Here is a 22638-nt window from a genome sequence, read left to right as displayed (position 1 = left end):
AGGAAGGGACCTAACAGGATCAAGGTGGCTTCTTGGAGGAGGTGATCCCAGTGGGGCAGGAGACAGTAAATTCCAGGAATGGGAGGTTCTTTCTGGCTTTCTCTTCCTCTTGAGCTGGGCTGCTTTGCTCTCTAGCCAATTACATTGCAAAGCTTTCTTCTGATTGCTTCCAATGTCGAAGCTGCTTTGGCCTTGGTTTCTCCTTGTTGCAAATTCAGCTCTACTTTTTTCTCTTTCTTTGTGTCTGCTGTGGAGGTGGTCCCTGATCTTCCTGCCATGGGGACCACCATCACTCTCCACACCTGCTCCATCCTGGTTACTATGCTCCCCCATCCAGCTGGACTGAGTCATCACAGCATGGAGCCTCCTTTGAATTCATGTGCCAAACTTTATCAAAAGTCAGAGCCAAGGGAATGCATGACGCTGGGGGGCAGTGGCTTTACCTCTGGCCATACTTTGCCCTTTCTCTTTGGGCTCCATGACCCTCTATTGCCTTCTCCCAGGGCTGGTGACCGCCACCATCCCTCTAACCCCAGAGCCTTTGCACATGCAGTTCACTCTGCCTGGACCCACCCCCTGCCCGATGCTTTAATTCCTGGTCACATCTTTCCGATCTCAGCTACACGAATAAGCCAGGCTCCTAGTTATTACACTTCACCGAACACCCAGAATTTGGGGCCCCGATCTCTAAGCTCTTTTCCAAAAGCAGCATCTTCCAGTCCATTGTCAGGAATTATGCTGACGTGATGGTTGTTGAGACTGAGAAAGAGAGAGAGAGAGTGAGAGCCAGACCTCAAGCCAGGTAGATTACCCATGAGCCTCCACTGCTGGGTGCCAAACCCACCCGCCCCTAGGATGTCTCCTCTGATGTTGACACCTGGCGACACCTCTAACTGTGCTTTTGTTAACTGCTGTACTTCCATGTACTGAGAGAAGAAGAGTTCTCTTCATGTCCATCTCCTCACTAGAGGGTGGGCACTCCAGGCCAGGGTCTGTCTGGGTTGTTCACTCTTGCCTCCACAGTGCCTGGCCTATGGTTGGTACTGTAACCTGAGGCAGACCCTGCCCTGGCCTTTAGAGTCTCAACTTAGGACCCCTCTCCCTCACTGGTTTGCAAGTCCAAGTACAGCCTCAGTTGCCCAATGAAGGAGCCACAGGTGGGATAAAGGCCCAAGAATGGGTTTACACAAATACTATACGTGCTGCACATCAAGTGTGTGCCCCAGGTAGTACACACACAGGTGTGCCTTTGTGGATACCCTTGAGTATTGGGTCCCCTGCCGTGCGTGCTCGTGTGTGTGTGTGTGTGTGTGTGTGTGTGTGTGTGTGTGTGTGTGTGTGTATGAGAGAGGGAGAGATAGGGAGGTTGTTTGAGATGGGTGAGAAAGAGGGAGAAAGGGAGGGAGAGGAGAGATGGAGATTGGGAGGGAGATGAGAAGGGGCATGAGACTGCGAGAGACTTTGAGAGAGCTAGATATTGTGAGGGTTAACAGATTTTGAGAAAGACATTGTGTGTAAAAGAGAATGAATGTTTGACAGAGATGGTGGGGGATTGATCAGGAGAGACTGGGAGAGGGAGAGATGGTGAGAGAGACATTGTAAGAGAGATTGAGAGGGAGGCTGAGAGACAGAATGGTGGAGAGAAAGATTGAGAAAGAAATTGAGAGATGGAATGAACAAGAGGGAGAGAGAAAGATTAACTGAGTGAAGCCAACAGAACCTAGGGTCCTTTTCCTACAAGTCAGGGGGCCCCCAGGGCCAGGTGATTTGGAAATATTTGGATGGCCTGGTCCACAAACAGGAAAGGTTCACCTCTTGTAAGTGACAAAGGCTGTGGTGTGTGTGCACGTGTATGATGTTAGGCTGGGATGGTGGGCTCTTGGAGGTGGGTCTTGAACATGGGGTGCCTGCATAGTCATAGGGTAGGAGGAGTTGGTACTGACCCCTCCTGGTCAGTACTGACCCCTCCTGGTCAGTACTGACCCCTCCTCGTCTGTGCTTCCTACCCCTCTTTGGCCAGGACACACAGATGGGAGCTTGCTGAACTGAAGATACCCTTGAGTGCCTCTGTGAGCTTGCTCTGGAGGGGCTAGAAGGGGATGGGCAGTTGGGGCCGTGATTTATGGGAGGGGCTGGGCATAGGAATCCACACCACAGGTGCCTGGAGAGCAAGGTGGGCCAATCCTGGGAGCCGTCAGCGGTTGAGTGCGGTGATGTGCGGGGCTGTGCTCACCACCATCTCCCAGCTTCACTCCCATCCCTGAGGCTGGTCTTGTAGTTAGCAGATGCCCCCTGGGAGGAGGGCAAAGGGCTAAGAGTAGGCTCAGCCTGCGGGGGCTCCAGGAGGGCCTTGGGTTGGGATCTGAGGACAGATCTGGGTGTGGGGGCAGCGCCCAGGTTGCTGGTGACCTTCCACCCAGCAGTTCTGGAGGACCTGCCCCTGCATGGTGTGTGGGCACGGGATCTGCATGCACCCGGAGTGGGTGTGGTGGGTACCTGGCTGGGAGAGGGGTGTGTGTGCACATGCTCTGGGGACTCAGTGACCACTGGGAGCAGGCCTGGGTTGGGGGGTCCGAGATGGGAGGGGCCCCATGACCTGGGGTGGAGACAGGGAGGCTCTTCTTCAGCCATCCCGGGAGGAATTCTGTGTGGCACTGTCTCCTGGGGTAGCAGACTAGTCTGAGGCTACAAGCACTCACCAGGCCCCTGGTTCCTGGAGACAGAGAGCCCAGGAAGTGTCTAGGAGCCTGGAGAACCGGGGGAACACAGCTGGAGTGGAAGGTGCCTCCCCGCTCCCATCTTCCTGCTCTGGCCCTGAGGACCCTGCTGGGCTGCCCTCCCTAAGTCCGGGCATTTGTGTCACAGGTGGGCCCTTTACTGTCCTGCAGGGAGGGTCACCCTGGAGGGCAGAGAGGGCCTGGGAGGCTCTCCAAGGACATCAGGGCCCTCAAGTGTCCCTGGGCTGGGGGGACTATGGCCCTGAAACATCTGGCACTTGGGTGGGAAGCGCTCAGCCGTGGTGTTGGTGTGCCTGTCACATATTCAACTGTCTGTCCCTAACTGCTCACCTGTCACTCCCGTCATCCCATACCAGTGCACACTCTCCTCCACCTGTGCTGTGCAGGTGTGCCTGCCTGTGTCACATACACCTGCCACTGGTTACATGACACTCCCACAGAATCCACCTTACCTCTCTGAAGTTACCTGCCACACACCAGTCACAGGCACCTGTGTGACCCAGCTGGCTTACTCCCTTCTCTGCCTTGGCCATCAGTGCCCTGTCCACGGTTGGTCTTGCAGACACTGAGGGTGGAGCTCAAGCTCAGGGAGAGGCATTTCACCAGCCTGATGTTTACTCAGCCTCCTTCAACCCCAGATTGCTTTGGGAACTCCCTCTTCCACCTGAGCAGCAGTGCTAGTGAGGATTTCCAGGCCTCTTCAGCTGGGCCCTCTGCCTGGTCCGTGGCCTGGTGTGGCCACATTCCTGAGCTGTGTGGGTCTCAGCCAGGAGCTGCTGTCCTCCCAGCCAGATGGGGCCTTTTGAGTCTCAGCCTGTCCCGAACCAGCCCCTCCCGTTGCCCAGCTCAGCTTGGTTCAGCTCTCTCCTTTCACACACCCCGCTCCGGTCTCCCACGACACCTGGGTCAGCTGTGACCCTGGGGATGGGGGAATCACTGACTCTGGGGAGAGGGGCTCCCTGCAGCGTGGGAACAAGTTCTCATGGGGGTGGAGGGAGTCCCACTGCCAGAGAGGTGTGTCTTCAGAGAGGCAGAGGGCTGTGTCCATGATGGAGGAGGTCAAACTGAGCAGCCCTGTACCCTGCAGCCCGGGAGGCAGAGAGGCTGCTCACCGCGTGTCGTGTGGGGTCAGGAGCCGCGCGTGTGGGTGAGGGGGTCACAGAGTCTAAGGGAAGGTCACAGGAGCCCAGCCTGGGGGTGTCTCACAGCGAGGGGCCAGTGGGGAAGACTGCATTTAGCTCTGATATGGACTGACTCTCCCTCCCACCCTCTCTTCTTTAAAAAAATATATCTATATTTACAGACTTTGTTATACTTGGTCTGATTGGAAAAAAAGAATACCTCATTGGCTTTGGGCCTGAGCACCTGGGTGGATGTTTTCCATTTTCCTGGAGGGTAGGGCAGGTTCACGTGGGTGCATAAATAGAAGATTCCGCTTTGCCCTTTGGAGATGCCTGCTGTGTGGAGCATGAGTTTGGAGCTCAGGGGAGAAGTCAGGGCAGGAGACGCACATTTTGGAGCCATGTGTTTATAGAGGTATTTGAGGTCATGGATGAGATCATGTGGAAGGAGGATGAGATCGGGAAAGAGAAGAGGCCCAGGCCTGAGCCCTGGGGTGTTCCCGCATGTATCCCTCAGCAAAGGGGATGGAGCAGGGGCACCGGTGAGGCGGGCGGGCAGGGGGAGGGGCTGGATTAAGGTGGCATCCGAGAAGCCGTGGGGGAAAAGGGCTGAGAGAGGACAGGGACTGCCGCGGGGGGTTCGGACCTTGAACAAAGCTGTTTGAGAGCAGCAGTGGGGGAAGAATAGATCGGAGCTCATAGAGAGGAGGGGAGGGAAGGAAGAAGAGGCGTCAGGAGCAGCCAGCTCTTTGAAGTGTATCGGGCGGAGGTGCAGCAGCTGGAGGGGCTGGGGCCAGGGTGGGTTCTTTCAGGACGCCGAGGCCTGTCTGAGGCTCCCTGCCTATGTCCATAAGAGCATGTACACTCCACGTGGGCATTCCCAAGGTTGTCTTCCCCACCGGACCCTGGTCCTGTGACTGCAGTGGTCACAGCTGTGTCCACTAGGAGCCCAGCGTCCGGCTCCTCCGGCGCTGGTGAATGTTGGTTAAGTGGTTGAGTGAAGAGGTCAATATTGTAAAGCGCTTAGAACACTAACAGGTGCATAATAAATGCTCAGTAAAAATGAGTTACTGTTAGCTGCGGACCAGGAAGTAGCTGAAGACGGGGTGACGGCAGTTCAGGAGGCCTTGCTCCGGGGCCGACGGGAAGCCACAGTGCCCGGCTGTAGACTGGACCAGGGCGGCGGCTCCAGGTGCCGAGGGATGGAGGGGTTGGAGATGCCCAGCGGCACCATGCAGGTCAGCTTCGTGTGCCAATACTGCAGCTAGCCCCTGAAACTGGACCGTGTCACCATCCAGGAGCCCACAGCTCCATTACTACCCCCAGCCCAGGTGAAACCAGGAGAGATGCAGGAGGAAGGGACTAACTCAGGAAAGGAGCCTTATCCAACCCCATCAGGACGGTGTCTCTCACACATTCACCCCCCCCAGCCTGGATGATGTCTGCAGAAAGTGCCAGCATCTTCACTCTGATCGGGAGGCATCTGGCGCAGCCCCGGGGAGAACATTAGCTGGAGCGTGAAAGTCCCTGGAGGCCTTTCTGACATCCTGTCAGGCCAGACAGGCGCGGCTCACCGCTGGGTGCGGGAGGCACAGACTCTCTTTCAGGCCAGTTGGACACTCAGCTCAGCGTCACTGAAGATGAGTGTCAGAGCCGCAAACGATGTTTGGAGATCTCAGAGCGAACGAAGGAGGGTGGCAGTGAGCAGCTACAGAGGGACTAAAGGAGCTGGCACTGGGGGAGGAGAGGCTGACCAGGAGCTGGAAGAAAAGAACTGTGAGACAGTGACAGAAGATCTTAAGGATGCCCAGGCTGAGGCTGAGACTGGATCCAGAGGCAGCTCAGTATCAGAGGGAATACAGTGAATTTAAACAACAGCAGCTGGAAGGATGTAGAAAACCAGATGCGTTATATTCCTGGGGAGTGGAACAAGGTGAATGCTGCTGGGGGCTGGACGGTGTGGCTACCCGTGCCCTGGCCAGGAGGGCGGGTTTGAAGCTTTAGAGGTTTCGGCGTATACCCTGTGGAGTCTGGAGTCTCAGATGTATCTAAGGAACTGCTGTTGTACTGGTCTGGGGGCTCCGTTTTTTCTGGAACAACAGGTTTGACTGTGCAGTGGGCCTTTCCTGGGCTGTGTACAGCTGTTCAAAGAAGGGGCTGAAAAAGATGAGACATCCATTTATGTCTTCCTTACAGGGTGGATGTGGAGAAAGGCAAGAAGGAAGACACAGGAGGCAGCGGTGGCTCCTATTCTACTGAAACCCAGTTCAGCCCTGAGGAACAGCGGACAAAAGCTCTCAAGTTCATGCTGTTGAATCTTAGGTGGGGCCGTGCTTGGGTATCCTCACAGTTTTATAATAAATGAACTCCTTTTTTTCCTTAGGAAGATACTTGCCTAAAAGACTTAAATTTTTTGTTTTGTTTGCAAAAAAAAAAATGTTTTAAATTAGATTCAGGTGATAGCAAACAGCACATGTTTACAATACCAAAAAAAGACAAAATGCAGAGAAGCCACTTTATTTTAAAATATCCTTTGATAGATAGTTTCCAGAGCTACAGCAGCCCCTGTATAGGGACCAGCCCTTTTCATAGTTTTGAGTCTTAACCCCATGCCTTCCTTTCCTCTGTCCCTTCAAAATGATTAACTTAAGTTTGCTTTTTTTTTTTTTAAACCTCAGTTGAATTGAAACCAATATGTTTTCACTGGATTTTATCTCTCTCAACTTCCTGCACTCAAAATATGAAATGGAAATTTTTGTCTCCATCGAGATGATGAAATGTATGAGCCACATGTTGGATAACGTGAGAAAATGACATATAAGCTTTGCCTGGCCACCATATGATGTGGTCAGAAGCTTGAAATTTAACACGCCTCTCTCGGTTCTAGCACTGAATGCCCACTGTGCCCTGTGTTAGAGATATGAAATGGTGTTGGGTACTGTTTGGATACATACTGTTACGTGTAATAAAAGATTTGCTGTAGTCTGAAAAACAAAAGTGAGTTCTGTTATCACTAAGATGAGTCAGTATAGAGTAAGGCATTTCTACAGTTTGTACACGAGTCCCTGTGTGGGACAGTGTCTGCGTCACTTCAGCAATGGTGTGTATGACTCTGCACGTACATTCTATGTCCGTGAGACCTGCCACTGTAAGGCTAGGGGGACGTGTGACTCAGAGACCAGGCATGGTGTGCGAGGACCGCCAGGCTTCTGCTTCTGTGGCCCCAGCTAGTCCGGTTTTGAGGTCACAGCAGCATCCCTGACTCAGGTCAGCTCCCTCCTGAGAAGGGGCCACTGAGCCAACTGCAGACCCTCCGCGCATTGCCCCAGGGCCCCGTCCACGTCGGAGGTGGACGTTCAGGACCAGGGCCCTCTGACCAGCCCTCTCTGCAAGTCCCACCCTGGGTCACATGGCCGTTCTGCGTCTCTTCCCCTCCTTTGTCTGCTTCGGGAGCCTCATCTCACCCCTTGGTGCTGCTCTGAACCTTCTTTGCCTGGTCCCAGTCGCCTCCCTTCCCGCTCTGCTCAGGGCTGGGCCACGACCCTCCCTCATCCTTCATCAAGAGGAAGTGTGGGCTCGGTTCCTCTTTCTCCTTCTCCAACAGAAACTCATTGGCCTGCAGCAGCCCTGGCCTCCTCCTTGCCATGCGCACAGGGAGAGTGACTCGAAAGCATTTTCAAGCTGTTCCCACCCTAAAGATGCTCCCTAGACCCAGAGCCCTTTCCTCTTCCTCTCTTGCCCTCCTTTTTAAAATTTTGTATTGAGAAATATATTATGGCCAGTGAGGCTAGAAAACACAAGTTCAGTTTGAAGGAAAGAAGAACACATGCCGGTGGATCTATTGATACTTCCTAGCTGGAGAAGTAGAACATATCCAGCACCCTCCACGTGCCCTGCTCTGAACACGTCTCCCTTGGTTACCCTCTCAGGTGGAGCTCTCATGCTGAATCGTGTGTCAATCACTCCTTTACTTCTCTACATTGTTTTACCACCTATTCATGTATGCTTAAACAATTTGTTGTTTACTATTGAGTGCTTTGGGGTTTTATATTGATTGAATTATCCTAAATGTTTTCTTCTGTGTTTACTTCCTCTGCTCACCCTTACATTTTAGTGATTCATCCATGTTTATGTGTTGGTATAGTCATTCATTTTGATTACTGGGTCCATTGATGAAGACACCATAAGTGATTTAGCCATCGTACCGTTGATAGCTATTTGGAGTTGTTTCTATTTTATAGCTTTTAGAGAACATGTCTATGCATGTTCTTATACGTTCTTATCTTGGTTCACATATTCAAGAGTTTCTCTAGGATATATACCAATGAATCAAAGGGTATATATGATATTTCACTTTTCTAGATATTGTAAAATCATTTTTCAAAGTGGTTGTAATAATTTACATCCAATTCAAATTCAAGATTACAGAATTTTTACTTATTTTCTTCTACTTTACTATATTACACCTAATCCATATTATATATGCATTCACCTATATCACATATTTTTCTTTTTTCTTTTTTCCCCAATATCATGTATTTTTTAGGAGTTTATACTGATCCTTCAAATTCAGGACTACAGCATTTTTACTTAACCTCTTCTCTTTTCTTTGCTACAAATCAAGTGTTCTGTAATATCTATGTTTTCTTCTAGAAGTTTTACGATTTCAGGTCTTACATTTAAGTCTTTAACCCATTTTGAGTTAATTTTTGTGAGCAGTGTAAGATAGGCATCTAGTTTCATTCTTTTGCACGTAAATATGCAGTTTTTCCAAGACCATCTATTATTGAAGTAACTATCCTTTCCCCATTGAGTATTCTTGACTTCTTTGCCAAATATTCGTTGCTCTTATGTGCATAAGTTTATTTCTGGGCTCTTGATTCTGTTCCATTGGTCTATGTGTCTGCTTCTATGCCAGTACCGTAGTTTTTTTTTTTTTAATGATTTTTTTTTTTTGATGTGGACTATTTTTAAATTCAATAAGAATTTGTTACAATATTGCTTCTGCTTTATGTTTTGGTTTTTTGGCCCCAAGGTATGTGGGATCTTAGCTCCCTGACCAGGGATTGAACCTGCACCCTCTGCATTGGAAGGCAAAGTCTTAACCACTGGACCGCCAGGGAAGTCCCAATGCCAGTACCATAGTTTTTTGATGGCCACAGCTTTGTAGTATAGTTTGAAATCAGAAACTGTGATGCCTCCAACTTTGTTCTTCTTTCTCAAGATTGCTTTGGCTCTTCAGGGTCTTTTGTGGCTCCATATGAATTTTAGGATTGCTTTTTCTATTTTTGTGAAAAATGCCATTGGAATATTGATAGGGATTGGGATTGAATTTATAGGTAGCTTTGGGTATTATGGACACTTTAACAATATTAATTCTTCTGATCCATGAACACAGAATATTTGTATCCATTTATTTTTATCTTCTTCAATTTATTTCATCGATGTCATAGTTTTCAGTGTGCACATATTTCACCTCATTGGTTAGATTTTATTCCTAATTATTTTGTTTTTGTTACTATTATAAATGGGATTGTGTGCTATCCTTTTCAGGTAGCTCATTGTTAGTATTTAGAAATGCAACTGATTTCTGTGTGTTGATTTTGTGCCCTGCAACTTTACTGAATTGATTAGTTTTTTGGTGGAGTCTTTAGAATTTTCTATATATAAGAACATATCATCAATTTTACGTCTTCCTTTTTAATTTGGATGTCTTTTATTAACTTCCAGTACTGTGTTGCATAAAAGTGGTAAGAGTGAGCGCCTTGTCTTGTTCCTGATCTTAGTGGAAAAGCTTTCATTTTTTCACCATTGAGTTGATGTTAGCTGTGGGCTTCTCACATATGGCTTTCATTTTGGTGAGGTACCTTTTCTCTGTACTTAATTTGTTGAGAGTTTTTATCATGAAAGGATGTTGAATTTCCTCAAATGCTTTTTCTGCATCTGTTGAGATGATACGATTTTTAATCTTTCATTTTATTAATATGGGGAATCACATTTATTTATTTGCATATATTGAACCATCCTTGCATCCCAGGGATAAATACCACTTGATCATGGCATATGATTCACTTAATGTGCTGTTGAATTTCATTTGTTTATATTTTATTGAGAATTTTGCATCTATATTTGTCAGGGATGTTGGCTTGTAGTTCTCCTGTAGTGTCCTGATCTGGCTTAGGTAATGCTGGCCTTGTAAAATGATTTTGGAAGTGTTCCCTCCTCTACAGTTCTTGGGAAGAACTTGAGAAGGATTAGTGTTAACTCTTTTTTTAAAAATTTTTATAATTTAATTTTTAATTTTTATAAATTTATTTATTTATCTTTGGCTGCATTGAGTCTTCATTGCTGCACGCGGGCTTTCTCTAGTTGTGGAGAGCGGGGGCTACCCTTCCTTCCTTCCTTTGGTGGTTAAGTCAAGGTGTCCCACTCACCTCTAATATCTCTACAACCCAGGTGACAACTTTAATCCATCCAATTAATATGGTTGATGCTGAGGCATAACAGGGTTTATGGTGTTATAATATTTTAAAATTTCATATTTTCCTGATGCCTCAACATCGTCACAAACAGCCTAAAGTATGATAAGGCTGGTCCACTCCACAAGTTCCCCTTCTTGCTGTTCCATGACTGTAACCTAGTGACATTCAAATGCACCAGTGAAATCTGCTCAAACCTTTTGCTTGTGTACTCTTCCCTACCCCCCTGTTATGGTGCTTGCCCACGGGTCCTCAGCCGTGTTTGGTGGAGCCTGTTCCCTTGGTGCTCCTCCCACATGGCCCCCTGTGAGGTGTGCCGTGCCTCTTTCTCTGGGACCTAAGAGTATAATAAACCCTTTAATTTCGTATGCCTTTTTGAGCGTCATTTTCGCAGCCATGTTGGAATGACCCTTAAAGACCCCACAAGGGGGACTTACTCCCCATTTACAGCACCCCAGCCCCCTTGGCCATCTGTGGGGGCAAACCCAGCCATGGCCCTGTCCTTACCCACCTTTGGAACACTATCTTGTCTGGGTCCTGCTAAGCTCTCCCTTCAATATCCTCCTCCCACTGTTCTTCGCTGTTTTGTTGAAATCTCAAATCCTGTAACGAACCCCCCTTCCCACTGTCTTTGGTATTGTGAGGTGATCAATTTTCACATTTCTTTTTTTTTTTTAATTAATTAATTAATTTTTGACTGCGTTGGGTCTTCGTTGCTGTGCGCAGGCTTTCTCTAGTTGCGGCGAGTGGGGGCTACTCTTCGTTGGGGTGCACGGGCTTCTCTTTGCGGTGGCTTCTCTTGTTGTGGAGCACGGGCTCTAGGCACATGGGCTCAGTAGTTGTGGCTCGTGGGCTCAGTTGCTCCGTGGCATATGGGAGTCTTCCCAGACCAGGGCTCGAACCCATGTCTCCTGCATTGGCAGGGGATTCTTAACCACTGCGCCATCCGGGAAGCCCCAGTTTTCACATTTCTTTATCCTCCGGTTTGGTCACTGGTGGGAGAGAACACGAGTTGAAGGGGTTCAGCCCATCATCTGTAACTGGAAGTCTATATGATTTTACTTTTAGTGGTGTGTTGACATGCTGCCATGGGTTTCCTTGCGTGGACATGTTCCCATTTTGGGCTGCCTTCCTGTTGGCTTGTTGTGGCCAGGACCCCGCAGATGTATCCAGGATGTCTGACTCTGAGAAGCTGTTGCCTGGCACAGTGGAGACAAGAAACTCAGCCTGGGAAGCAGTAAGTGATGTCTGCCTCCGCCCCATGCCTTCCAGGACTAGCAGTTCCTGGGGGTCCTGAAGGTCTGGATGGAACAGGGTGTATTTACTGCCCCAGGACATACCCTTGTACTCCAAGTCTACAGTGGGGTATTATCTAGAGAGATGCTTCTACAAAATCAACACTCTGGCAGTGGTTCCCCAACTTTTTCCAAGTAAGGACCTTGGCATTCTTTTTAAAACAATTAAATAGAAGTCTCACTTTAAAATTGTCTTTCTACAAAGCAGTGTGTATATATGTTAGCCCATTAGGACAATTTAAATAGTTTACTTCTTGTAAAACATTGTCTGCTTTCCTACTGGACATTTAAGACATTGTTTTGTAAATCAGTAGTGATAAATAATATAGTAGCCAAGTTTTATCTCTGGTCTTAATTGCATACCTAGGATAAAGTCCTAAAGGTGGAAATGGTAGTATGAAGGGCTTTCAGATTTGTAATGATTCTGATGCACACTGCCACCTTACCCACCAGATCATTTGTGCCTACTGCCATTCCCTTCAACAATATGAAAATACCTTTTTTTTCTGACGTCCTCACTTATCCCTGGGTATTGCCAGTTAAGAAAAAAGTCTGTTCTATTTTGGTGAAAATGTTTTATTGTGTGTACATTTTTTGATTATTTGTGAGAATGAACATCTTTTCTACGTGATGGTCATATGCCTTTGTTTTTTTGTGATTTTCCTATTAACGGCCCTTTTCAAGTTTTCTAGTTTCGAGTTTGAATATTCTTAAACCTTTACTCTTGAAGAACTTTCAGAATCAGTTCATCACATTACAGAAGAGAAAAAATATGTGTTAGAATTTTGATTTGAAATGCTTTCCAATTTTAGATTACTTTGGGCATAGTTGATACCCTTTTAATACTGAGTAATCCCTTCTAGAATGCAGTTCATGTTTTCCATTTATGAAAGCTATTTGGTATCAGTAATGCTTTATGGATTAGGATCTTACCGTGCTTCATTTATTTTTTTCTTTTCTTTATTTTTTTGGCCGTACCGCGTGGCATGCAGGATCTTAGTTCCCTCACCAGGGGTCAAACCCGTGCCCCCTGCAGTGGAAGCATGGAACCCTAACCACTGGACCGCCAGGGAAGTCCCTGTGCTTCATTTCTTTCTCTGGCACTGCTTCATTGGTCAGAACTCCAGACTGACGATAAACAATTGTGGGGTGATGGTGTGTTTTCTTTTCTCCTGGCTTTCGTGGAAAGGCCATGGAGACAGGTCCAGTTCCGTCTTCACTGTCAGTCTGATTTTGGCTGTTGATTGCATGATGAACCCAGGAATTGCACTTTGATAAGGCAAATAAGATAAGAAGAAATCTATTCCAAATTCAAGAATGTTTTACGCATTGTGTTTGGCATTTACCTGTATTTGAAAAGAACTGCATAAATGTGTGAAGGTAGAGTCCTGGTATGCATATGATTTCAGGACAACTTATAAAAATTACGGGAAAACATTACACTTAATTTAAATGTGCTTTTTCTGAAATGTTGATTGTTGCAAAAATAGTAGTGACTTACAGAGAGGCAAGGGCATCCTTGGTCTTGGGTGGCTCAGGGACCTGGGTCATGACCCTTGCTCTTATAGGGACAGGACTCAAGGGTTTGTGCCTTGCTTGCTGGTTCTCCCTAACTTCCTGTAGTTGCACTGCTGTGGCTTTTTTTTTTTTTTTGGCCATGCCATGAGGCATGTGGGCTCTTAGTTCCCTAACCAGGAATCAAACCCTTACCCCCTGCAGTGGAAGTGTGGAGTCTTAACCGCTGGACCACCAGGGAAGTCCTGCTGTGGGCTTCTGTCCGTTCCAGATGTCGGGGCAATGTAGAAGATGGGTAGAGAAGGTCGAGGCAGGGAAGGAGGGTGGTGGGGTCAGGGGCAGCAGATTAGGCTGCCACGTGCCTGTCTTGACAGTAGGCTGGCTCCTCCCGACTTCCCTTCTGAGGTCAGTACCCACCACTTCCCCCTTTAGCTAAAAACACAAGCCACAGCTTGGTGAATGGCAAGTAATGTCAGACAGCCTTGCCCTGCAGAGGTACAGGTCTTGGGGTGGGGGCAGTGACTCACTGGGTCCGGCTCTGAGTCGGCACAGCCGACAGGATGGAAGCAGCAGCAGCAGAGCAGTTGCCGGAGAAGGACTGGGGCTGCCCAAGGGTCAGTGCAGGCACTTGCCAGTCTGCATAGGGAGCCTGGGCAGCGACCGTGGCTCTAGTCAGAGCTCTGTGTCACAGAGCCCATGTCACTGATGTGTTCCTGTGGGGAGGAAGCTGAAGGGAGGGGTCTTCCGGGAAGGAAAGCAAGGAATATGGGGGTACCAGAGAGGGAAGGCTAAGCATCAGAGGACCGAGGCCCAGCACCCCAAGACCACCATCCTGGGCAGCTGCCCATCTGCCCTGAGATTTCTTGATGAGAAATGGGTGGTTGTTTGTGTTAAACAGAGGTTTTCAGGGAAAATGGTTTGTGCTTTCGCAGGAGGTCAAGGGCAATGAACAAGAGAGCGTGTGCATGGCCCCAGACCCTGCTGTCCTCAGCCCTGGCTGCACCGTGGCCTGTGCCTCGTGGGTCTTTGCGGTGCTGGCCACACAGTCCTGGAGCTGTGAGGCTGTGCTGACTTCCAGCCCCGTGGGCTGTTGCCACCAGCCGGCTACGTGCAGGTGTCCTTGCCCTTGGTGAGAAACTTGCTCCTGTCACCCATGAGTTGGTGAGAGTTTTAGATTGACTCTGAGGGGAGGGGGGAGCATGGCAGCCGGGTGTGCCCCCTCCCCGCAGGGCTGCAGGCGGCGGGGTCCAGCTGAAGACCTGCGGGCACCTCTTGCCTGTGGATGGTGTTTTCCTTAAACTCCCGGTCTTTGGGGCCTGGCTGGGAACACGACTTGAGCTACCCGCCGGGGGCACTGGGCCTGACGTGTGGGTTCAGGGGCTCCTGATGGCCACCCTCAGGGATTCCTCTCCCCACGCCTCCGACCTCTCTTGTGGGGCAGGAATTCAGGCCACTAAGAGTGGGAGGAGGGAGGGCATTGCAGACGGATGCCCTGAGCGTCTGGGGGAGCACTAGTGAATGAAGGGACGCTAGGTTGGAGTGTGTGTCTCTGCACGTGTTAGTGTGTGTGTGTGTTCTGCCTGCAGTAGGGCTTCTGGCTAGGAGAGTGCGTGGGTCTCGTTTTGTATGACGGGCATAAGGCTTGGTGTGTGTGGTGTGTGAAAATTTAATTGTGTGTGTGTGAGTTGAATGCTCTGCTGGGAGTGTGTGAGTGTGTGTTTGGGGGGGGCACATGAGACTTGCAGTGTGTGTGACCGTGTGATTGCAGCAGCCCATCTGTCTCAGAATATGTGTTTGTGTGTGTCTAGAAGTGTGTGTGAGACCGTGTGTGTACAATGGGGTGCATGTGATTATATGAATGTGATTGTGGGGTTGTGATGGGGTGTGTCGGGCTGACTCTGCTCTGTGTGTGTCTGAGAGAGAGACCTGGTATGGGGGCGTGGGGCGGAAATGCACCGCAAACACACTGCTGGGGTAACAGACCAAGGTCTGAGGGGAGATCTGAGGGCAGAGCACTCATTTAGAGAGTTTCATCCTAGAGACAGAGACACAAGGATGATGGCAGCTGATAGATGTGGGACCAGGGAGGACTGCGAGGGGGCCCAGGGAGCTGGACCTCTGTGCTTCCCCTTGCGCCCTCCTTCCTTCTCTGGCCCTGAGAGTTCTGCTGCGCTGCCGTCCCTAAGCTGAGAGGGCGGTGACATCTGGAGGGCCCTCTAGAGACAGGAGGGTCACTCTGCAGGGCAGAGAGGGCTGGCAGGGGCGCTCCCTGAGGACATGAGGCCCCTCCGGGCTGCCCAGCTTGGGGGATTGTGGTCCTGACATACTTTGGCTGCTTGGAGGGAAGTGCTCAGCGGTGGTGTTTGTGTACCTGTCACACACTCACCTGTGTGTGTCCAGCCACTCACCTGTCACTCCATCACCCAATACACATGCTTGTCCACGAGTGCCGTGCAGGGGCTGTACCTCCCGTGTCTCACGCATCCATCACACACCTGCCACACGACTGGTTCCGTGACGGCCTCACGAACCCCGCAGTGCTCGCCTGAAGTTGACTGCCACCCAGGTAGCTTCACTTGCATGACGCAGCCAGGTAACACACTTTTCTATGACAGTGCCTGGGCCCGGGGAAGGTTTGTACCTTCAGCCGTGAGGACACTGCAGGGGTGGCGGTGGCGGTGGCTGGAGGCCAGGGACGTCACCCTGCTTGAGACATTTGCCTTACCTGCCTTTTATCCCATGAACTTGGTGACCTCTGAGTTGAGCCAAGAGAGTGATTAAGACTTCCCACACTCCCAGTCTGCCTTCCAACCTCACTTGACCCAGTCACATTCGCAGTCTGAGCCTGGATGTGGGGCCTGAGTGTTGGCCTTATTCCTGAGCTGTCTGGGTCTCAGCCAGGGACCGTTATCCCTGAGGCCGGACCAGGGCGTGGAAATTGCCAATTCAGAAACAATTCTCTCATCCCTCGGCTCACAGCTTCCTCTCTGTGACCCTGCTCTGTTCAGCTCCGCCCTCACACCATCCACTTCTTTGCCTGCTCTCTGGTCCTGGGGTGGAAGAGTCACACTGACCCTGGGGAGAAGGGTTGCCTTGGCTGGGGGGGAGATGGTGTGATTGAGGGTGTTGGGGCATCTTACGTGGGGACAATGGGGCCAAAGGCTAACTCTCACTGGGAACAGTTTCAGTGACCCTGAGAGCAGAGTGGGACCCTGACACCCCCCCGGGATGGGTGGCAGTTGCACTGACCCTGTTTCCCTTCACAGCAAAACTCCCTGTAAGACTTGACTAGTCTCGCTGTCTCCACTTCCACATCTCCCCCTTGGTCCTCAAGCTTCACCACTTGGCTTTCATTCCCACATCTGCACTGAAGTGGTTCTCGGGGAGGTCACTGCTGACCTTGAGTTACCAGATGGGCATTGCCTTGTCCTCCTCTGGAGAGAGATTTCTCCACCAAGGTCATGGTGACGCCACTGAGAGAAGACAATAGAGACAAGATATGTTTTAGATATAGATTTTATAGGAAATCTTGTGGATTTGATATGAATGATGAGGGAAGGGGGGAAATCTAGGTTCTGGGGTACCATTTATTGAGATGGGAAAGACTTCCTCATGGTTAGAAGGACGCAGGTTATTTGTGGGGAAATTAGGAATTACATTTTGGACTTTGGACAAGCTATATCAGAAGTATCCGAGAGCATCCAATAGGAAATTTCAAATAGGCCTTTAGTTATGAGTTTGGAACTCATAGATATGGACTGAAGATACAAACTTGAGAGTTAATACCGTAAAGACGGTGTTTTAACTTAATTATATCCATGAGATGATATGGGGAGAGAAAGAGGAAAGAGAAGAGGGTAGGTACCAAACATCTCTTGTGTACCACTTTGAATCATGTCAACCTCACCTGTTACTCTGGCCGCTGCTGAAACTACCAGTTTCATGAAAGTTTAGACCATCTCTAGATTAAGAAATGCTTTGCGTGGCATCAATAGTATTCCAGCCAGCATCCCCTCTGACCAAGGACTCATTTTACAACAAATGTAGTGTGCCAGTTGTCTCATGCTTATTGAAGTTACTGGTCTTACCATGTTTCCCCTCAACCAGAAGCAGTTGGTTTGATAGTAGATTGCATGGCCTTTTGAAGAGTCAGATATATATGATGCTAGCACGGTAGTAACACCTTGTGGGGCTGGCACAGTGTCTGCCAGGATGCAGTGTATGCTCTAAATCAGCAATCAATATATGAATAACCAATCTACTGACTGGGGGAGGAACGTCAACACTTCTTGGGGTCTTCTTGCAGGTTTCTTTTCCACATAGCCTGGATTCAAGGGTCTGACAATTAAGGATTGGCTGCTCTCACTATTACCCCAAATGATCCAATAGCAACTTTTTCTTTTTGCTTTCTGTCCCTGCAACTTTGGGATTTAGAAGTTTTAGTTCTCAGGGACTTCCCTGGCAGTCCAGTGGTTAAGACTTCGCCTTCCACTGCAGGGGTTGTGGGTTCGATCCCCGGTTGGGGAGCTAAGGTCCCACATGCCTTGGGGTCAAAAAAACAAAACATAAAACAGAAGCAATATTGTAACAAATTCAATAAAGACTTTTAAAAAAATGGTCCACATAAAAAAAAATCTTGAAAAAAAAGAAGTTTTAGTTCTCAAGAGAGGAATACCTTCACTAGCGGACACAGCACTGGTTCTAAGTTGATTCTACTTCTTGCCAACTTTGGTCTCCTATCCTAGTGACCAGGCAAAGAAGAAGTTATTGTGCTTACGGGGGGGATTGGTCTTGATTACAGAGGGAAAAGTAGGTTCCTATTACATAATGAGAGTGAGGAGAAGTATGTCTGGAATACAGGAGATCTCCTGTGGAGATCTCTTGGTGCTCCCTTATATTGTATAAGTATATTATCGTATTAGTATACCTTGTATATATGGTAAAATTAATGGAAAATTACAACTCCCCACTACAGACAGAACTGCTAATGGCCCAGACCCTTCAGGAATGAAAGTCTGTGTCACTCCACTAGGGAAGAAAGCATGACCAGCTGAGGTGTTTGCTGAGAACGAAAGGCATATGGAGTGGGACAGTGGAAATGTAGTTAGAAATATAAATATTAGCTATGATCACATGAGCAGTTACAGAAATAAAGACTGTAATAGTTATTAGTATTCCTTGTTTTGATTATGCACATCTTTGCGTGAACATACTTGTCTCCATAGGGCAAGTTCAGTTATAAAAAGTGAGTGAGGGGAACATTCTGAGAAGAGGCTAGAGGACAGTTTGCTGATGGCAATCGGAGTTCCAAAGAAACAGAAAATGGGCTTTGAGGGGTTTGGAAAGGGTGGGGTCAGACTGGCAATGAGAACTCAGGTGGAGACTGAGGTCAGGAGACCGAACCACAGTGGGTCAGCCCTGCAAGTCTCTAGGATGAGGGAGGACAGCCAGGAATGTGGTGATGAGTATGGGCTAGGAGAGGCATACCAGCACTTCTTGGGATGTGGCTCTCTGCAGCTAGGTAACAGAGTAAGTTTTCTTTTATGATATAATTCCCTCCAGCTTTCTCCAGGTAAAGGTGTATGGTGGGGAACGCGGGTGCCGGGGAAAGAAGCAAAGCTTGGCCTTTCCTGCACCACCATTGCTGATGTCAGAGCTGAGATTGTAGGGGAAGGATGGCAAGTTTTTATTCCTGCCTGTGCCCAGCAACAAAGAGAGGTGTCCAGAGCAGACCCAGGGCCAGAGGGGCAACCTGTGCTGTCGCAAAGAGGCCACCAAGCGAGGATACTCAAGCGCAAGTGTGAACCATTCTCTGTGCCAAATGTCTGAGCAGAAGATGGCCCTGAGGCCTGCGGGCGGGTTGAATCAGGAGTTAACCCAGCACCTGCTTGCTGTCAGACATGTGTGTGCTGCGAGATGGAGGGGAGGGGACACTTGGGGAGATGGCTCCCACTGTGGGCTAGTTTCAGAGTGGGGGTGATCAGTGGTAGGTGAGGGGCCGAGGGGTCAGTGTGAGAACCAAGCAGGGTGAGCTGGGGAACAGAGGCATAGGGGAAACAGGCCTTTCCTGAGGGCCGAGAAGGGGCTGGGGGCTTCTCATAGGTGAGGCCCCAGAGGGACCTGGATAGGGAGTTTTCACAACACGATATAACACAACAGGACATGACACAATGAAACGCATCAGAGCAGCACGTGGTTCCACTCAACTGTAGCAGAGAAGAAGGGCTGCGGGGGTCAGAGGAAATCATGGGGCAAACTGACCGGTGTTGGGCCCCTCAGCCATGCCCCCGGGCCCATGGCCTTGAGTCACCCACTTCCTTGTGATGACTGCAGAGCCCCGATCTCCTCGGGGCTGAGAGCGGGAGCTGGCGCTGGAGTGCAGGGGGAGGTGTGGCATTGACTTCCCTGCCTCTAAGCCCAGGTCATTCTGGGAACTGGATGGTCTTCCAGCTGAGCCAACAGTGCTGATGGGTATTTCTGGGCTCCCTCGGCCAGGCTTCCTGCCTGCCCGGCCAGACTGGCTTCTGCGTGAATCTGGTCATGGGACTGAATGCCCTCCATTTACGGAGCTGTGTGATTTTTCAGCCGGGGGCTGTTGGCCCCTGTGGCCAGGCTGGGCTGCGGAGAAGAGCCCCGGCCCCAAACAATGCGTTCTTCACACAGCTTACTTCCTTTGCCTTTCTGTGGCCCGGGGGGCGGGGAGTCGTATGGACACTGAGGGGCTGACCTAAGGATTCTGGGGCAGGAGTCGGATAGGGGCTCTCAGGCAGAGACCTCAGTCTGAGATTGGAGCCTGCTGACCAGGGAGTGAGCACGATAGCACAGGGGCCCCCCGGAGGGGGCGGGATGGGTGGGGACCCTGGTGAAACCCCGAGGAGGCTGCCACTGGGAGCAGTTCGTTTGGAAGTTTGGGCCTCAGCAGACTTGGCAATCTTTGACTGCACCTGCAGCATTTGCGAGAAGAAGCGCAATAGGCACTTTGTTGTTGCAGCTTCTTGCTTTAAGCTCCTGAAGGGAGCCGAGAGGGTAATCGCATACACATACACGTTCAACACGCACAAAGCACGCCTTCCGTAAGAGATGTGGTGTCCAGAGCTTTTACACGCCCGGCTCAAACCCTGCCGGGATGAGGGCACCAGGCTGAGTGTGGTCATTGAGGAATTCAGTGGCAGCGATTGAGAGAAGGCCATGAAGGAGCGTAGACCACCAGGAACCTGTTAAAGAGTGAGCTTCTGCTTCTCCCTTCCAGAAAAGGAGTGCTGACTGGGGCCAGCACCTTTGTTGTCCCTGCTGCAGCCCGCTGGTGCTCATAAAGGTGGCCGACCCAGGCTGCTGGTCCACTGGCCAGGTGCCACCTTGACCTCTGCTGTTTGCTCCAGCTGTCAGTTTCCGTAAGCAGCTCTTTGACCCTCCGCAGTCTAGATTTTGTAGTAGCCTAGTTGACTTCCGTCCTTCCCTTCCCAACTTTTGTGTGATCTTCTAGAACAAAAATATTTTTAACATTAAAACAAAAAAGTGGTTGCATCAGTGTACATCCCTAGTGGCAGTATATTCATTCCTGCTGCTCTGCAGCACCAGTAGCTGGTATTATAGGACGTTCTAATATTAGCCGCTGGTAGGGAGGTATGCAGTGGTATCTCACTGTGCTTTCAGTTTGCTTTTACTGATGTGTTGAGCACTTCTTCATACATTATTGATAATTTTATGAAATGCCAGTGGAAGTATTTTCCCCATTTATATATTGCATTTTCTTTTCTTTTTTTTTTTTTTTTTTTTTCCACACACACACACTGTATTTTATTTTTACAAGAGATAAATAGCCTGACACCAAGCATTGTACATGGATGACCACAACAAAAGCAACGATTGCCATTACCAAACATGAAACACACTCATACTATGTCATAATATTGACATTCAGTCCAGTAATCCTCCACTGTAACAGCTCCTTTACTTTGCCGTGAAAATTGATTTGTATATTCTTTGCCTCTGAGTCCTTGTGGGATTTTTTTTTTTTTTAATTCAGACAGAAAGTCACAAAAATTATACTCATCCTCATCAGTTCACTCAGTCCCATGTAATTAATTGTTTTTTTTCATCTTGATCTTTTGTTAGCACTTTTATGAGTTCATCAGTTTTTCACCAGAGTTCTGAAAATGCTTATTCATTCAGTTCAGCAGTACAGTCAGTTACCAGAAACCTGTACATGTCAGAGTCTTTTCCATGAATTTCTTGAAGATGCAACCCTTTTATAGGAACATATTTGCAAAATCATCAGAGTACACCCAGAACTGTCTGTAAATGACAAAAGACTTAAAAATGACCACGGTAAAAGATTTGATGAAAGTTCATAATAATGCAGTTGACAAGAAAATTAGTTATTTCTGAGATATACATTTTAAAGTAATAACTAGGATTATTACTTATAACTTATTTTCCCCCCTCTAATTGACTTGTAGGACTTCTTTCTATATTCTGGATAAGAGCCTTTCGTTGATTATTTGTTGAAAATATCTTCCCCAACACAGTGAATTACCTTTTAACTCTCTTAATGGTATTTTAATAAACGGAAGTTTAAAATTTAATATAACTGAATTTATCATTGCTACTCTTTAAGGTCAGGGTTTGTGTATGTGTGTGTGCGTGTGTGTGTGTTTTGTATAAAAAATCTTGCTGTTCCCAAGGTCATAAATATATTCTCTTGTATCCTTTCTAAAGGCTTTGATTTGCCTTTCCCATTGAAGTCTATAATCCATATAGTATTAAATTTTGTGTGTGGTTGTGAGGTAGGAGTCCGGTTACTTTTTCACGTAGACACCTTATTGTCCTGGTAGCCATAGGAAAATTTCATCCCTTTCCCACTGCTTTTCAGTGCCACCTTTGTCAAAAAAGGAAAGTGCCTCGTGTAGGAATAGAGATTTACTTAGGTGTTTTTTATTTTATTCCACTGTTGTATTTGTCTGTCTCAATGCCAATACCATACAGTGTTAAGTACAAACTAAAGCTTTAGTTCTTGACTCTGGTAGAGAGAGTTCTTCCGTTTTGGCCTTGTTCCAGAGTGTCTGCTGTTTTGGGCCCTCTGCACTTCCATGTAAATTTAGAACCAGCTTGTTGAGTTTGACCTAACCACACATTAAATCTGTAGATCGATTTGGAGATAATTTTAAAAAATTTAAGATATTTAGTATTCCTCTCTATGAAGATGGTACATGTCTCCATTTATTTGTCTTCATTATTTTCTCTCAATAAAGTTTTATATATCTATATCTCTCTATATCTATCTCTCGATATCTATATCTAGATCTCTTATTCATTTATTAGTTCATTTATCCTAGGCGTCTGTTATTTTTAATGCTGTGGTGAATGTTATCTCCTTTTAAAATATAATTTTCTAGATGTTTGTGCTGCCATATAGAACATTTTAATTATTCTATACTGACTTACATGCAGCATTTAAAAGACTCTCTAATATTTTATCTGTAGATTCTTT

General features: G+C 48.2%; 1 long non-coding RNA gene across 1 annotated transcript; it reads left to right on the top strand.

Moving 5' to 3' along the window:
* Positions 1 to 1326: 1326 nt before the first annotated feature.
* Positions 1327 to 21587, top strand: LOC309648823. Its single transcript, XR_014256823.1, has 3 exons — positions 1327 to 6181; positions 11407 to 11575; positions 11653 to 21587. It is a non-coding gene; the product is annotated as an uncharacterized lncRNA (long non-coding RNA).
* The last annotated feature ends 1051 nt before the right edge of the window (positions 21588 to 22638 follow it).

Source organism: Balaenoptera physalus (genome assembly GCF_965194825.1).
Source record: "Balaenoptera physalus genome assembly, chromosome: 19".
NCBI classification, from domain to species: Eukaryota; Metazoa; Chordata; class Mammalia; order Artiodactyla; family Balaenopteridae; genus Balaenoptera; species Balaenoptera physalus.
The sequence above is the reverse complement of the archived record's forward strand: the minus strand, read 5'-3'. Positions and strand labels throughout refer to the sequence as shown.